Raw genomic sequence first — 18,714 nt, forward strand, 5'->3', positions numbered from 1 at the left:
AATTATAAGCAGAAGACGACTAAGCAGTAAATGGGGGTGAGTCCGTTCCTCCTCGTGGTGCCCCTGGAAAATGCCTGCTGCTGCAGGCCAAACTGAACGCGGACAAATCCTGTTGTAAATCTTTTGTGACAGGAAGAACGTAAGGTGTAATCTTATAACTTTTATAGATAAGTACTACAGGAATGCCTGTCACCATAAGAAAATGAAGAAAAAGAAGAATAGGAAGAAGATGAAGAAATAGCATATGAAAATTAATAATAGCTGAATAAGAAGAATATGAAGAATGGAAAAAAAAAATTAATGGGAAGAAGGTGAAGAAGAAGAAGATGAATAAGGTGAAGAAAAAGTTGATGAAAAAATGCTACTGCTGCGGATCATGAAGGAGAAAGTGTGGGAGAAGTACAAAAGAAGGTGAAGAGCATGGAAGTTGCGAAACATACATATCTGACTAAATATAAAAAAGTTAACATAGTCAATATCTTTTTAACGCCGAACGTCTTGAAAAAAAAAATTGGAATTAATGCTATGCCATGTGATTTGAATAAACCACTATGCTTTTAATGTCTCCTCCACCTCCCACAATACAGTCTACATGATTCTTATTTGTTTTCAATTATGTAGAATTAGCCAACAAGGAAATAAAGGGCTTTTTTTAATTCTGATACCGGAAGTCCCATTGACTTGAATGGGACTTCCGGTATCGGAATCGGCGATACCCGATATTTTTTTCGTATCGGGTGATACCATCCGATACGATATTTTTGGGTATCGAACGGTATCGCTCAACACTACTCCTAAATCATGCTGCTCTTGGATTACATAGCTAAAACCTTGTGACAGATTCTCTTTAATAACTATATTCAGCATACAAAAAGAACAAGGTATCCTGGAAGTGATGATACAGAGTCCTTATCTCCCATCATTCAGTCTGTCTTGGATTACATGGAGAGATAGAAGGAACTGCACAAGCGACATCCACAGAAGATCTGTGGTCAGGTCTCCAAGATGTTTGGAACAACCTTCCTGACGAGATCCTTCAAAAATTATGTACACGTGACAAGTGACCGAAAAGTATGGATGCTGTTTTGAAGGCAAATGGTGGTCACACATTATACCTAGACTTCTCTTGTGTTTATTTTTTATCAGCTAACAAAATGAATTAACTATTAACACTACTGTTTCCGAAACCATTCTCTCTTTGTAGCATTTTTGAACACTTGGCTAAATCTTTTTCACAGTACTAGATTTGTAAAATATAGTTTAGAACATTGAATGCAGCCTAATATCCTAACATTTTGATTCAAAGAACGGCCAAAACAAAGTAGAAAAGACGTCGAAAAATTATTTTTATTTCCTTGGGGAAAAAAAATAATGTTTTTCAACTCCAAATATGACAATAAGTTTAAATGATTGGAACATCGACCCAATAATCTGGTACCAGGAATATTTTAGCACTCGTGTTTTTCCACATAATATAAGAAGTTTGGGGCATATTCTCTTACAATTCTGCATTATTCTGTTCCTCTGTTATTCTCATTAGATATTTATGAATAAATTGACAGATGGGTATTACAAGTTGGGGGGCGTGTTAAAAGTGTGCCCCTGCACAGTCTCACACTGTCCAATCAGAGCTGACATTATCAGAATATGTAATGACACACCCATCTGACAAGGGAACAGGTAACACCCAGTTGTCAATTTATAAGAGGAAACCTAGGATTACATGATAACGTGCTCCATGAGTCGAGGTAAATACAGGAATTTACAGACAAGTCAGGATTCCTCATAGGGCCTCTAAATTATTAATGACCCCAGAAATCCTTATTATACCTTATGGGACAGTATTTCATGTGTCAAAACCAAGGTTGAATGTACCATTAGGCACAAGAAGACTATCCCTAAGGGTGACCCAGAGGGAAACGAACGTACATGTGTGAGAGGCTGCATTGATTTCCCGATCGCTCATAAAACAAATCTTATTAATTTGGAGTTCAAAACGCATAGAATAGAGTGGTTTTCGCTAACATACCTTACTATGGCTCATACAAGGGGAATAAGTACACACCCCAAAGATGGAAATCCAGTACTGAATGGAAGTGATCAGGTATAGGAGATTGTCCAGACTTGTGAACCCTTGAAAAATCTTAGCATTCATTGTTGTTTGTGTTACTTAAGTGGTTGTCCGGACTTGGGGGTCAAGTCTGCAGTTACTCTATGTGACTGCAGACATGTGAATCCTCGCAGCTCGCAGTGTGCGAGCTGTCAGGATTCTCCAGTGCCGGGGACAAGAAGTTAAGAGACCAAAAGTATGTGATTTGCATACTTCTAGACACATTCTGACTAGACATGCCCAGCCTTACTCATTTCAATTGTATTGCGAGAGGCCACCCATGTATAGTCAACATGTGACCACAGGGATGCAAATCACTTGCTTGTGGTCACACATCCGTCAGCTTATGATGCCAGCACCGGAGAACCCTGACACTGCACGTTGCAAGGATTCACAAGTCTGCAGTCACATAGAGGAACTGCAGACTTGACCCCAAGGCTGGACAACCACTTTAAGTAACACAAACAACGATAAATGCTAAGAATTTTCTTTTTCACAGTACATCTATGGCCAGATTACCATGCTGGCGATATCCACAAAAAGGCCAAGCCATTATATTTTACAGACAATTCTTATAACTGATCATAGAATTAAAACCCTAAGCAGTAGGCATGTGTCGCCCTATTATTCAGCAGTTCTGTATTGCATAACTACTGTAATCAAAAGCTTTATCATTTGAAGCACACGGTTCAATGCAAGTGGACATGCGGCTACATGGCTCATCTAAGAGTGTGCATGGAGTGAAGCGTCGTTCAGTGTGTTTGTCTGCACATGACTGCAACCTAGTGGTAAAATATGTGGCAACATACACTATATGGACAAAAGTATTGTGACCTATCACACAGTCTACATCCATAGGCATTAATATAGAATTGGTCCTTAATTCAGAGCTCTAACATTTTCCGCCTTTCTGGGAAGATTTTCTAAAAGAGTATGGAGTTCTCTGGTACATTGACGTATTAAGATTCACCAAACCCAGAATCGTCCATCAGATACCACATAAAGAAGTGTAATCTGTCAATGCACAAAACATGTTTCCATTGCTCCAGGGTCCAGTGGCAGTTTGCCTTATACCACTACATCCAACGTTCGGCATTGTGCTTGGTAATGCAAGACTAGCATGCAGCTGCTTGACCATGAAGTTCGTGGCGCATAGGTTTTGTGATGATGGTAAAGGTTTTTACACCCCAAAATAATTTCACCAATGGAAAGGCACTGTAATGTATGTAAAGGCACTGTAATGTATGTAAAGGCACTGTAATGTGTGTAAAGACTACTTTGTGAATCATCTTTCTGACGTCTTGATGATAGTATGGTGATAAATTCGGACCATCAGCTTTATACACTTTTGTATAACTTTACACCATCTATGCCTTATTTTGACCCTAACTTTTGGTGCAAATTGGAGAATAACTCTTAGAGCTGGTTCCTGGTTTATGCAGGCCCTGGGGGCTACAGAGACACAATGGGTTCCTTTCCTCTTTTGGTTTTTCCTTCTCGCCTTCCAAGAGCTACACGTTTTTTATTTTTTGGGTCAAGTATTAGCACTGTTTTCTTTTGCAATATGAGATGTACTTTATAACTTCACCATTATGGCCTCTGTACGACTTTCTAATCTCTTTTTATTCCATTTATTTGAGAGGGGACATAATCAAAAAGATGGAATCTGACATTTTTATTTTGTTTCAAAATTCAAAATACTGTATTGGATAAAAAATATATTTTATTAACTCACAAATGTATGACATTACAGTATAATACTTTTTTAGTTAACAGTCCCTGACAATACTAAATATATTTTTTACTTTTTTTTTCTAGAAGGGAGGATAGGAACATACAGGATATATGAGCGGCCAAGGTTATTAGGGAACTAGGGGGTCTGCAATACCAAGACAGGTTATTACACTTGGGGTTATTTAGTTTGGAAAATCGAAAGCTTAGGGGTGATCTTACTACAATGTATAAATATATGCGGGGACAGTACAAAGACCTTTCTAATGATCTTTTTACTCTTAGACCTGTGACGGGGATAAGGGGGCATCCTCTACGTCTGGAGGAAAGAAGGTTTAAGCATACTCACAGACGCGGATTCGTTACTGTAAGAGCAGTGAGACTATGGAACTCGCTGCGATATGATGTTTTAATGAGTGATTCCCTAATAAAATTTAAGGGCCTGGATGCCTTTCTTGAAAAGTATAATATTAGAGGTTATATACACTAGTCTCCTTGATATTGTGTTGATCCAGGGAGCTAGTCTGATTGCCTTATGTGGAGTCGGGAAGGAATTTTTTTCCCCAATGTGAGGCGTACTGATTGCCACATGGGTTTTTTTTTGCCTTCCTCTGGATCAACATGTTAGGGCAGGTTAGGATAGGACATGGGTTGATCTAGATGGACTTAAAGTCTTCCTTTAACCTTAATAACTATGTTACTATATTAGTATGTGTGTGTATGTATGTATGTACGTACGTATGTGTATATATATATATATATATATATATATATATATATATATATATATATATATATATATATATATATACCGTATATATATATATATATATACACACACACACACACAGACTATACACATATACCACTCACAGGTGATGGTGGAATAGTCAGCTCTGGCAAAAATTAAGAGACCACTGCTGCTGCACAGATTTATAAAACTCAGCTTCTCTACATGTCTGACAGCCATTCCATTCCAGTTGAATTCCGACCAGAGTACATCTCATTCTACTTAATGTGCTTCTGATTAGGTGATCACCTGAACCAAATCTTATTTAATGAGGGAAAGTATAAAAAACCCTGCTGTGGTGTTCACAATCCTCTTACAATAGGACAAGCTGGATGGCAAAACAAGTGATAGTAATATCACAAAAGTAATAGGAATGAAAAAATAACTTTTATCCGTGCCAGAGGAGTTGAAAAGAAAAGTCTTGAGTGAGGAAAAGAAGGTCTCAGTTCTGGCTTTACTTGCAGAGGGATACAGTGAGCGTCATGTTGCCTCCATCCTTAAAATTTCTAAGATGGCAGTTCATTACAACAAGGTCAAGCAGCAGACATTGGGTACAACAAAGCTACAGACCGGCAAAGGGCAAAAACAACTCTCCACTGACCGGGATGACCGTCATCTTATTCGATTGTCAGTCAGCAACCGCAGCATGACATCAAGTGACCTACAAAAGGAATGGCAAATGGCAGCTGGGGTGAAGTGCATGGCAAGAACAGTTCGCAACAGGCTCCGAGAGGCAGAACTCAAGTCATGTAAAGCTAGAAAAAAGCCTTTCCTCATTGAGAAGCAAAGGAGAGCCAGGATGAAGTTTGCCAAAGACCATAAGGATTGGACCATAGAGGACTGGAGTAAGGTAAGCTCTGATGAGTCTAATTTTCAGCTTTGCCCAACATCTGGTCGTCTAATGGTTAGACGGAGACCTGGAGAGGCGTACAAGCCACAGTGTCTTGCACCCACTGTGAAATTTGGTGGACGATCGGTGATGATCTGGGGATGCTTCAGCAAGGCTGGAATTGGGCAGGTTAATCTTTGCGAAGGACGTATGAATCAAGCCGGATACAAGGTTATCCTGGAACAACAGTTGATTCCTTCTGCTCAGGCACTGTTCCCAACTCTGAGGACTGGTTTTTCCAGCAGGATAATGCGCCATGCCACCCAGCTAGGTCAATCAATGTGTGGATGAAGGACCACCACATCAAATCCCTGTCATAGCCAGCCCAATCTCCAGACCTGAACCCCATTGAAAACCTCTGGGATGTAATCAAGAGGAAGATGGATAGTCACAAGCCATCCAACAAAGAAGAACTGCTTACATCTTTGTACCAGGAGTGGCATAAGGTCACCGAAAAGCAGTGTAGAAGACTGGTGGAAAGCAGCCATGACGCATGAAAGCTGTGATTAAAAATCATGGTTATTCCACAAAATATTGACTTCTGAACTCTTCCTGAGTTAAAACATTAGTATTGTTGTTTCTAAATGATTATGAACTTTCTTTCTTAGCATTATTTGAGGTCTGCAAGCACTCCATTTTTTTTGTTATTTTGACCATTTCTCATTTTCTAAAAATAAATACAAAATTTAGTGCTTGAAAATTCGGAGACATGTTGTCAGTAGTTTATAGAATAAAAGAGCAATTTACATTTCACTCAAAAATATACCAATAAAGAGAAAAATCAGACAAAATGAAAATTTTGCAGTAGTCTCTTAATGTTTGCCAGAGCTGTATATACCGGTAGCTAATGTGCAGTGGGTGAAATTAGTATTGAACACGTCATCAATTTTCTAAGTAAATCTATTTCTGAAGTTGCTATTGACATGAAATTCTCACCAGATGTCGATAACAACCCATCCTAGCCACACAAACCATACATTTTCAAAAATTATGTGTAATAACAAGACAATACACATAGAAAAAGTATGAGTACTGTTACTGCTTCTAAGTACGGTTGTCCTGAAGAATGAGTCGGTGTGACTCTGAAACGCGTTGACAGTAAACCAGCATTTAATCCAATGACAGACGTAATTTTTCAGGTAAGCACAGAATTACTTTCATTGCCCTGGCAATTTTTTTCCCCCCTTTTCCAGTCTCTTAAATGAAGCTAGCGCCAATTGTGGCAGTTAGACTCTGGCGCCGGCTGTATAACACAGCTCCTAAACCCTCTCCATACGTGCGGTGTGCACATCCGCTGGCAGATGTCGTCATTTTGACCCTTGAAGCATTTGGGACAGTTGACACAAAAAAGAGCCTCTAGAACGTAAGTGTCCTAGAGAACTGCTATAAAAAGCGATTAAAGGGAAGCTGACAGCGGGTACATGCTGCCCCATCCACTAGCAGCATGTAACAGACACTGGCTGTCTGAAACGCTGCGGACAGGCGGGTCCCTGGCGGCTTGTCCCCACCCGCTATCCCTGAGGGATGGGTCTCTTGGCAACTAATATAGGCACGCCTGGATTACGGTAGCCACCTATCTGCTTCTTTCGCTCATTCCCTGCCCGGTATGTACACAACATAAAATCATTTATTCACTTGTGTCTTTAAAGTGATAAATAAATGACGACATTTTGGTGTTATAGCTCACCAGAACGTGGTTTAAAAGCAGGAATAGAAAATCCGTTTTACAAAAAAAAGAGCTGAAATATTTATGTAACATGGAGACTGAAGGACGGAAATATTAAACTCCATCAGATCTCACAGTAATGTCTGAAGGTTATGTAACTACGACTCAGCACTGTTTCCAATGGTATGTCAAGGTAGAGCCGCAATCTGGGCTTTGTCGAGCTAGACTTGCAGTTCTTTTAGGACACTACCTTTGCGACCCGTTGTGGCCTTCACATACAGGAAGGAAGAGGTGGAATGTCATTATGTCGATGGGTGATACAGAAGGTCTGATACCTTGTGAATTGGCTGAGGGGCAATTCCAGGCACAGAAGTATGGATGATTGTGTGCCTAGTACAAGTGGCACACTAATGCTACGCCAAAAGGCACTGTTGGCGTGAGCCCAGGTGACGACCTATCCCAAGGATCTTGGAAAACCCAAGGCTGTGCCTAATTAAGTCTGTCTTCCTATTACACAATAAAAAACCTGTATAAGTGAATGGAACTAGAGCACCAGGCACGACTCCACATATAAACACCACTGTGCCTAGAAGATCAGGGAAGGGGCCACAGTGCTCCATGGAGTGTGTGGCACTCTCACACTACTGACCCCTGAGGGTAAGAGGCCTACAAATTGCATATTAATGCCTATCCAGTCACTTCAACTTTGTCAGTGAAACAGGTCGCGTGCCCAGACAGACATAACTTTAAGTCCCTGCATAATGCATGAGTTTTACACACATGGCCTTGGTATCTTAGGCTCCACTCCCTTCTCTTTGGTCAGCTGCCATCTGTTGTGCCCCAAGTCGGGTTCTGTAAGTTGCCTGGTGTGAATCAATGACATCTTCTCTTTGGACCTATTTAAGGCCTATTGACACGCACCCGTGTCTTGGGATTGAGACACTAGTCCTATGTTTGCTGTGCTCCACCGTCTTTGCTATTTGTAATTGCATTCATCCCCGCTGGCTTCCACTTCATCCATCCTGAGATTCCTGTGTGTAACAAGTTCTCGCTGACGACATGCCTTCCTGCCTGCAGCATCAATGCCTGGGGGCCGCGTGCCCACCGGGACTTGAGACTTAGATTTACATCACCAGGTGAGCCAAAAAGGGTTACAAAAAAAATCAAAACAAGTTGGATTTTTTTTTGCAACTTGCTTGTCGTGCTTGCAGTAACCTTGCAGGTTGCACCGTGACCCTATTCATCTACCTAATGCTGCATTGTAGCAGGGGCACGGAGCAATCTTCAGATATAGGACCTGCGTTGTCATGTAGCCCGAGCCAAAGAATAGACAATCTTCGTGCTTTACCATAAAACTCCATTAAAGGACAGAGCGAGTCCACAGTGACATTACCAATGAAATCGTTGGATTCTAATTGTACAAAGGAAGAAGCACTTAATTCCAGCAGGGTTTAACATGCGCTACAATAATAAAGGATGAATCATTTGACAAACTCAAGTCTCGCTCTGTGCCAACTCTGACTCCAGGAAAGATGAAAGCTGCTTCAGAAACAGGCTTCAGGAATGTAATGGAAAGCATAAAAGACCAGGAGATCTGATCGTATAAAGGGCCAGTATGAAGCTATCCGCGGTGACAGCTGTGATGGATGGTGGGAATTGTCTGAATCGCTGCATGCTGACTCTAAAGCACCATTACAGCAACAACAAAGAAACGTAAATGAAAAATGAAATCCATAAATCTGGAAGAGTAAAGAGACAAGGTAAAGATTTAAAGCCCTATCCCACCAGGAACTAGAGCAAGTAGGCAGAATATTGTGCCTTCTCGCTCACTGCCATTAGCACCAGAAGGTTTATCATCCCAGGAGTTTGCAGCGATTGCATTATTATTTTATCATTAACATTTATGCATGTATTTTCATTTACAGCTCAACACTTAAATCAAGATTTTAGAAGATTCGGTGCACACACTCACAAGGAATACTAGGATAGTGAAGAGTCGTTAAAAGCTTTGCCTCATCAAAAATTTGAAAAATAAATTATAGAGTACTTGTAAAAACAAGCAACTTTGCAATTTACGTCTTATTAAAAAAAAAAAAATAATAATTTCATAGTTTACTGCGCTTGTTGTCTGAGTTACCGGCCACCTTTGCAGTCAATCAGCAGTGGACGGACTCCTAGGCAAGGAACGAAGTGGCTTGTAGGCTCTTTCCTATAGAGATTGTAAGCAATTTTCTGAAGCTGGCCAGCTCACTGGATCTAGCTAGCCTTGGTGACCCTACGCTCCTCCTTAGTTGCAGCATCGGAGAGCTCAAAATTTGAGCTACCAACGCTAGAATGCTACTAGTCCGAACTATCAATCAGTCAGGAGCGCACTGCTCTCCCAAAAAAGCAGTAAGCCTGGAGGCAGGAGAGCGGTGCAGAGGGAACGTATGGCCATTTCAACCATGGGCCAAGTCCAGATCTTCGTTAGGAAGCTCAAAAGCAGATTCCATAATTTAATAGCTGGACATGTGGTCACCAGCTAATCAGACTGCTAGACCTGGGTTGGGTGATATAAGCACTGGCAAATGTCTAATCATGGGATTTAATGTCCTTTGTGCTGAACCCATTGAAAAAACATAACAGTATAAGCTTCTTTTTGACCTTACCTTAAAATTACCAAATTCTGGAAAGCTCCTTAAGGTTCACCCTAAAAGGCCGTTCACAAGTCACAGACACCTAAATCCACAACAAACCTGCAAAAACTTTGCATTAAGCGCAAGGGTTTTTGTAACCCGAATCACAAGCTTCGTAAAGAAAACTCCATGAGAGTCTCCTACAGAGTAACCACGAGAAGCCACATTATTTTTACAAATTAAACAATGGGGCAAACCTCCCAGAAATCCGAACGTCAGCATCTGATTTCTGACACAGATCCTCTAGTAAAATTCACTTTTGCAATCATCCTAGGGCCTGATGAAGACATCCATTTTTCTATTCTTGTTTTTTTTTTTTTTTTTTTTTTTACAGATGGCATACTCATTTGTCTATAGGATTGTTTACGTCCGTATTTTGATCTGAGTCATGGATCAAACTTTACCATGCAAATCAAAGGGTCTATGGAACAAAAAAAAAATCAGACAGTTCACCGATTCCTTCCGAGTGCTGCCATTTTTCTTCTAATGAGAAGCTTGGATTTTTTTATTTTTGTATATGAGAAAAATGGAGGACAGACTGATTGTATAAATAGGAAATACACTGGGTGCAGAATTATAAGGCAAATGAGTATTTTGATCACATCATCCTTTTTATACATGATGTCCTACTCCAAGCTGTATAGGCTTGAAAGCCAACTGCCAATTATTTAAATCAGGTGATTTGCATCTCTGTAATAAGGAGGGATGTGGTCTAATGACATCAACATCCTATATAAGTTGTGCTTAATTATTAGGCAACTTCCTTTCCTTTGGCAAAATGGGTCCGAAGAAAGATTTGACGGACTCTGAAAAGTCAAAAATTGTAAGATGTCTTGCAGAGGGATGCAGCAGTCTTGAAATTACCAAACTTTTGAAGTGTGATCACCGAACAATCAAGCGTTTCATGACAAATATCCAACAGGGTCGCAAGAAGCGTGTTGATAGAAAAAGGCGCAAAATAACTGCCCATGAATTGAGGAAAATCAAGCGTGAAGCTGCCAAGATGCCATTTGCCACCAGTTTTGCCATATTTCAGAGATGCAACGGTACTGGAGTATCAAAAAGCTCAAGGTGTGCCATACTCAGGGGCATGGCCAAGCTCAGGAAGGCTGAAAAACGACCACCTTTCAACAAGAAACATAAGATAAAACGTCAAGACTGGGCCAAGAAATATCTTAAGACTGATTTTTCTAAGGTTTTATGGACTGATGAAATGAGAGCGACTCTTGATTGGCCAGATGGATGGGCCCAAGGCTGAATCAGTAAAGGGCAGAGAGCTCCACTCCGACTCAGACGCCAGCAAGGTGGAAGTGGGGTACTGGTATGGGCTGGTACCATGAAAGATGAACTTGTGGGACCTTTTCGGGTTGAGGATGGAGTGAAGCTCAACTCCCAGACCTACTGGCAGTTTCTGGAAGACACGTTCTTCAAGCAGTGGTACAGGAAGAAGTCAGTATCGTTCAAGAAAAACATGATTTTTATGCAGGACAATGCTCCATCACATGAATCCAAATACTCCACAGCGTGGCTGTCTATTAAAGGTCTAAAAGAAGAAAAAAATAATGACATGGCCCCCTTGCTCACCTGATCTGAACCCCATAGAGAACCTGTGGTCCCTCATAAAATGTGAGATCTACAGGGAGGGAAAACAGTACACCTCTGGGAACAGTGTCTGGGAGGCTGTGGTGGCTGCGGCACGCAATGTTGATCGTAAACAGATCAAGCAACTGACAGAATCTGTGGATGGAAGGCTTTTGAGTGTCATTGTAAAGAAAGGTGGCTATATTGGTCACTGATTTTTTTTGTTTTGTTTTTGAATATCAGAAATGTTTATTTCTAAATTTTGTGTTGCTCTATTGGTTTACCTGGTGAAAATAAACAAGCGAGATGGATATATATTTGGTTTTTATTAAGTTGCCTAATAATTCTGCACTAATAGTTACCTGCACAAACAGATATCCTCCTAAGATAGCCAAATCTAAAAAAAAAACCACTCCAACTTCCAAAAATATTAAGCTTTGATATCTATGAGTCTTTTGAGTTGATTGAGAACATAGTTGTTATTCAATTATAAAAAGAATCCTCTCAAATACAACTTGCCTAATAATTCTGCACACGGTGTATATATGTGTTACTCCATCAAACCAATGTCTACAAACAATGAATGGTTTTTTTTTTATGTACTCAAACTACACAAGCAAAGTTAATAATTAAAATAATAAAACAATAAAAGCAAGGGGGGGCCGATGAGAGACACAAAATAATGAAGCTATGAAGACAAAACAAAGGGTAGCCATCATATGGTAAAATACTACCAAGGAATGATAACAGCTATGTGTATGCACATATGTATATCTACAAAGTTACTTACAATGCAATTCTGAAAGTTAGACCTATAGAATTTTGGGGAAACGTAATGCACACACATAGTGCAATGTAATACTCAAAATTAAATCAATAGTAAAAAGTTAAAGATGCATTATAGTCATACATGCCCAAAAATAAAAAATAGAATGTATCACCACATCAGTCTCCACCTCAGATCCAGACACGTGTTTCGACCCTACTTCCTCTGGGGGATCCATATTGTATAAATATAGAAAAATGGATGACAATTCGATCCAGCATACTTTTGAAAAATGGTGCATCTTTTTCTTGCATACAAAAAAGGATGGACGACTAAACGAGGCCCGAGATCTCTTTCAGATGACCACTTGTAGGTTTTGTGCCATTTGGAAGAAAATAAAGTAACAGCATTTTGTAGATCAGAATAGTGGATGTAATGGCTGGTGGTGATGGCAGAGGACATGGAGCTGAAAACGAACCCAGCGGGGATGAGACTGTCCGGATTATTACAACAGTCTTCTGAACTTGACCTTCGACTATATATTCACACACATTCTCAAGACATTTGCAGAATCTCAGCAAATTCCATCCCACAAAAAATCAGCACCCGTGGGTGATGGCTACCTGTTTTGTTGCTACTGGCATTTTTATAAGTACATTATCCTATCCTGGATTTAGCAGCTTACCAGTTAAGTTGCTTGGCAGGATGGAAGCCGGCTGTATTGCTACTGAGCATTATATGAAAGGCGGGATTATTTTCGTAGAGCAAAGTTTGCTGTACAACCTTCCCTAATGAGCCAAAGTAGTTAAGGTAGAAGTATTGAGAATAAGTTACCGTGAGCAGAGAGCAAAAAGGTTTACAGGTCGCAGGTTTTGTACTATAGTTTTTTATCGCAGGAAAAAAATATAAATTTTTAGCCAGAAAAAAATATTTAAAATTGAGAATTCTCATTCATTGATACATTTTAATGCCTAAAAGCAAGAGAATACTCGGATCTCGTCATAAGGCATAGATGAAGAGTAGTCTAGAAAGTTTGCCATTTGTTACCATCTTTTGTGTTAGCAATTAAAAATGTATTAACCGCTTAGAACTCTCAATTTTAAATAGGGTACTTTTTTAGGGTTTTATTGAGCTGTCATTCTGCAATTATCCTCTAGGGGGCCCCATAATACTGTATGTAATTGTCCTAGCGCACTGGTTCTTGTATCTATCCTCTTCTCACCCCAGAATTTCCCACTCCCTGTAGTAGAATGTGCTGATATCCTTGCATGACCTGATAATTCTGCTATTATCACACTTCGATATGGAGTAGACAGCAATCTCAGAAGTACAATTTTCTCCTGCCCACTGTGCTTTTTTATGCAGCGTAACATGACCTGCGGTGCGTGTTTCCAATCCCCAACATGTTAATTTCTCTTGCGGGTGCACTGATTTTCATGTGCTGATTTTCCCCATAGACTTATATTAGATGCGAAAAATCTGCAGGTAAAAAATGCATGTAATCCGCACATGACCGTATTTAAGACATGACACGAGACAAAAACAGACAGTGTCCAAAAAGCAATACAAATACATTTACCTTATAGGTACAGAAATTCTGAAACATCAAAAGATCATCAAATCAAATCATTATGGGAACTTATTCTTATCAGTGTTTTATCAGCAGGAGATTATCACTACAGAACTTGGTGTTTCATGCCTCATGGTCCAACCACATCACCATCATTGATTAACAGATGGGTATAGTGTACTTAGAGAGCAGTCAATCAGTGATGTGGGTGGGGCTATAAACAGCTCAGCATTCCGAGCTCTGCTAGAACTGCAGCAGAGAAAGCAGGGATTGTATCACAACGGCTGCACCCAGTAAACTAAGTGAGAGATCGCTGAAATCAGGATCTCTGCCTCTACATCCGTGGTTCCCATACTCCAGTCCTCATGGACCCCAACAGGTCATGTTTTCAGGATTTCCTTTGCATTTCACAGGTGATGGAAGTATCATCAAGGCATCAGGAATTCTCTTAAATGTGTAACACTATGGAAATCCTAAAAACATGACCTGTTGGGGTCCGCGAGGACTGGAGTTTGGGAACCACTGCCCTATATCATGCTGTTGTCAGATTACATACCAAAACATGCTGACAGATACCCTTTACGTAGCGCATCTCTGGCCTTTCTGTGCACTAGAAAACTCAATCTAGATTTACAGATTTCTGGTATGTATCAAAGTACATTTGTAGGACGGTGATTACCCCACACCTCCCATTTCTAAGTATGCTTTAACATTGCGTTTTGGCACCCGTTAGTTGGTTCCGTTAAGTCCAAACTCATAAACTCATAAAACGAGACCATATACGATAATGGTACCAACAGAGTGAATGTGTATACCCATTGACGCACCCATGATGTGACTGCAGGGCATCAGTGCGTTTCCATGACATCTATAGAAGACTCTTGCGCTTGTTATGACGGTACTTCTGTGAAATCCAGTCCGTTGATGGTGTTCATAGGAGACCATGATTTTTGCTATATACAGCAATGCTGTGAAACTGCTGCATATACAGTGGGGAAAATAAGTATGTGATACACTACTGATTTTGCAAAATGGGGATAAATTTAATTTTTTTTCGTATTTCTAAAAAAAATTTTTGTACTATTTGGGGCACTTGTTAGTCTCCTTAGGGGACTTAAATCTGCTATCATTGGATCACTTCAACTGTGAGTAACAGAATCTAAAAATAAAAAGCATAAAATCAAATTGAAAGATTTTTAATTAATTAATTTGCATTTTATTGCATGAAATACGGTATATTCTCTTTCTGTGTTCATTGATTGCAATAGAGGTCAAGATTACCAAATTCACCTATGTGTAATCATTATAAGCTGTAGGCTCATCCATCGAGGAACAGCCTGTGATCATGAAGATAGGAGTTCAAGTTTTGAGGAGGTCTGATCACAGGGAATGAAGCATATATATAAATAAAATTTGTGTTTTTATAATTGTTTACTATTATTTTTAATAGTTTTATAGAAACACAAAAAAAAACAAACCTTTTTCTTCACCTCTGTATACAAGGACCATAGAAATACAATGCTATATATCCAATGTATCTCTATGGGTAGGTATATTCTTTTTCTGGGTTACTTGCCTTCAACAGTGGTCAAGTTTACCAAATTCTCATATGGGTACCATTATAAGCTGGGGCTCATTGGTAGAGCAACAGCCTGGACTATGCAGACACGTGTCAAAGACCTAGGGTCTCCTGATCACAGACATAGCAAATATAAATAAAACATGTACTTTAATGTATGAAGCTCCCTTCTCCTGGAGCAGTACCTACTGCGTGTTGAAGACAGATGTAAATATAGAAGCTAGGAACGTACCGTTGAAACCTATGAAGCTATATGAGGAGATACACATCAGGTTGTGGGGTATGTTTGGGTTGCAAGCTATATGTGGGGGGTACATATGGGGTTGAAGGCTATATGTGGAGTACATATGGGGTGTAGGCTATATGTGTGGGTACATATGGGGTTAAAGGATATATGTGGGGATACATATGGGGTTGCAGGCTATATGTAGGGGGAAAATATGAAGGTACAGGATATAAGTGTGGGTACCTTGAGAGGAAATCTCACATGTGCGCATTGCTGTTCTCTTTTTTCCTCCGCAGTCTTCTGTCCTATAGGCATCAAAAGTCTTTGGTGCAGGTGTGGTGTGATTAGACACATGCACTGGAGAACACTGGAAATTATACTCGATGCTTGGAAGGACAGAAGACTGGAGTAGGATTGATCAAATAGCTTCAGATAAGAGGTTATCAGAATAGCTATAGCACTTACCGAATAGCTGCCTCGGTAACCTGGATAGCTCCCGATAATCAGCTATTCGGCGCCGCAGCTGCATGTGTCACGGCTGTCTGACAGTCACCACAAACAGGCTCTCCATGCAAGTGTTGTGACTGTCACACGGCCTTGAACAGCTGGTCATCGAGAGAGCTCCAGGTATCCAATGCAGCTATTCGGTAAGCGCTATAGCTCTTCGGATAAGCACTTATCCGAAGCTATTCAATCAACCCTACTGTGGAGTAAAGAAGAGTATGGTATAACGGGCACATGTGAGGTTTCCTCTCGAGCGACCGATGTCACAGGGACAGAGTGAGGGATGGGAGGTGAGATATATGGAGATGAAGTGTGGCGATGAGTTACCTTCCAAGCAGCATCCTCCCCATTACCTGGAGGAGGTATAAAGTGATAAAAGATGATCTATAAACAACAAGGCATCTCACCCAGGTCTTCCGTGTTCTCTATGATAGAGCTGCTGTCAGACATCTCTGGCGGTGGCCTCTTATCCTATGAAAGGATCAACAGTCTGATGGGAGACATGCCCGATCCTTACCCGACAATCATCTGTCCAGGGTCCCTTACACATTAGGAAAGTTCCCCTGGTGGGCACTTGGTGGATGGGATTTATAGAAATTTCAGCCCACTGGGCTTTTTTTTCACTGTGGTGAGATTCTGAAATCTGTAAGGGTAGGTGCACACGATCTGTAAACTCTGCGGGTTGGTTTCTGCATACTTGCGCAGCGTTCAAGCCGCAGCATCCAGATGTTACAGTATAGCGGATGGGATTTCAAAAAATCCCATGTCCACTATGTGTCCAGGGACACCCATGGAGGAGAGAGACATGTGGCAGGTCTCCGCAAGATAAATTTCACCCTTACAATGTAATAGATGATGTGAATCCGCACAGTTCAATGAACACATGTGGATTTACCTGCGTTCGATAGCCTGCAGCGCTTTGAACGTAGAGGACATGTGCTGCATCCAAAGCGCTGTCAATTCCTGAACATCTGCACACACCCTGACACGTCAGTTTCCCTCGCTATAAATATCGGTTTTATTTGCAGATTTTGCTCATAGACTTGAATGTAATGAGGAAAATGATTTTTTGCTTTTTTTTCACAGCGGAAAAGTGAATGTAACGAAATACTGCAGGAACTTAGCCTGACAGCACAGTCAGACGGCCGACGATCACATCACAGTGCTCGGACTTGCCGGCGGCTCTCCAGACATGAGTGTATTTCTATAGCTGAGGAGGGCCGCCGGCCAATCCGAGCATACGATCGTCTGTATTATTCGGCTATCTGACTGCACCCTTCACCGGTCTGATGAGTGTCGCAGGTCCGGATCCAGCGCCTCCCATCTTATGATCGCCGCCCTCCTGCTTCTTCATGGCTCCCCGGCATCGCGCTCCTGCGCAGGCGTACTTCTATGCCCTGTTGAGGGGAGAGCAAAGCACCTCAGGGCGCAGCAAAGGTCAGAGAGGCCCGGCACCCAGGGGCGTATCTAGGGGGGGGGGGGGCAGCCGAGGCAGTTGCCCTGGGCCCAGCCGGCAGGGGGCGCAGTCCGGGACGCCTAATACAGCGGTCCGCAGTGTCCTCCCTGGCGGCTGCGTTCCGCCGCCCCCCTGGCCTGAGTCGGCGGTTCTCTGTGTCAGCTGTTAAGCTGACAGCTGGCGCAGAGAAGGTGCGCGTGCCGGCTCCCAGGGAACAATTGTACTGGCGTCTGTATAGACACCAGTACAATTGCAGCTCTGACCGCCGGGCCAGAGCGACGTCAGCAGCGTGACATGTCATGTGATCACGCTGCTGACGTCACTCCCCGGCGCCCAGAGTGAACGCTCAGCACTGGTGGTAAGTGTGCTCCAATGTGGAGCTGAAGAAACCACCGAAGATGGGGGGTGTTAATGTGTGGCGATGGGGGATAATGAGTGGGGATGGAATTAATTTGTGGAGGGTTAATGAGTGGGGATGGGGGTTAATGAGTGGGGATGGAATTAATTTGTGGAGGGCTAATGAGTGGGAATGGGGGTTAATGAGTGGGGATGGGGTTAATGTGTGGGGGGTTAATGAGTGGGGATGGGGTTAATGTGTGGGGGATTTGGAGTGGGGGGGGCACCGAACCAAATTCTTGCCCCAGGTTCCATGAAGCCTAGATACGCCTCTGCCGGCGCCTGCGCACTGCAGGACTTTGCTCCCCCCTTAACAGGGCAGAACAGTGCGCCTGCGCGGGAGCGCGATGCCATGACGAAGCAGGAGGGAAAGGGTTAAGGCTATAAACATTTCAACATTTTTGCCAAAATTCTTATATTCTTATATATTTTCGCAAATAAAGGCAAATATAATCTACCTAAATTTACCATTAACATAAAGTACACTATGTCATGAAAAAAGAGTCAGCATCACTGGGATATAGTGAAGGGTGTCAGCTATTACCTCATAAAGCGACACTGGGCAGAACGGTAAAATGTGGTCTGGTCACGAAGGTGAAAGCAGGAGATAAGCAACTCTTTACCAAATACAGGTTGTCTATAGAGACCCCCTCAAAATGTCTGTATAGACCCCGCTCACACCGAGAGACGGGCTGACTGACCGACTACCTGACATGTCTGAGGCGGCGTCACTCACGACTCACGTGACAGAAGCGCGCCCACCGCACGGCCGCTG

The 18,714-nt window shown here is 41.7% G+C and overlaps 1 long non-coding RNA gene across 2 annotated transcripts in view; it reads right to left on the bottom strand.

The window, feature by feature from the left end:
• LOC141095815 (uncharacterized) overlaps positions 1 to 18,619 on the bottom strand; it is a 150,339-nt gene extending 131,720 nt beyond the window's left edge. For both annotated transcript variants that reach the window (XR_012233478.1, XR_012233479.1), the window contains exon 1: positions 18,484 to 18,619. This is a non-coding gene — a long non-coding RNA (uncharacterized lncRNA). The remainder of the gene's footprint in view (positions 1 to 18,483) is intronic.
• Between the last annotated feature and the right edge of the window lie 95 nt (positions 18,620 to 18,714).

Source organism: Dendrobates tinctorius, unplaced genomic scaffold, assembly GCF_039654945.1.
Source record: "Dendrobates tinctorius isolate UK_male_01 unplaced genomic scaffold, ASM3965494v1 ptg000009l, whole genome shotgun sequence".
Lineage (NCBI taxonomy): Eukaryota > Metazoa > Chordata > Amphibia > Anura > Dendrobatidae > Dendrobates > Dendrobates tinctorius.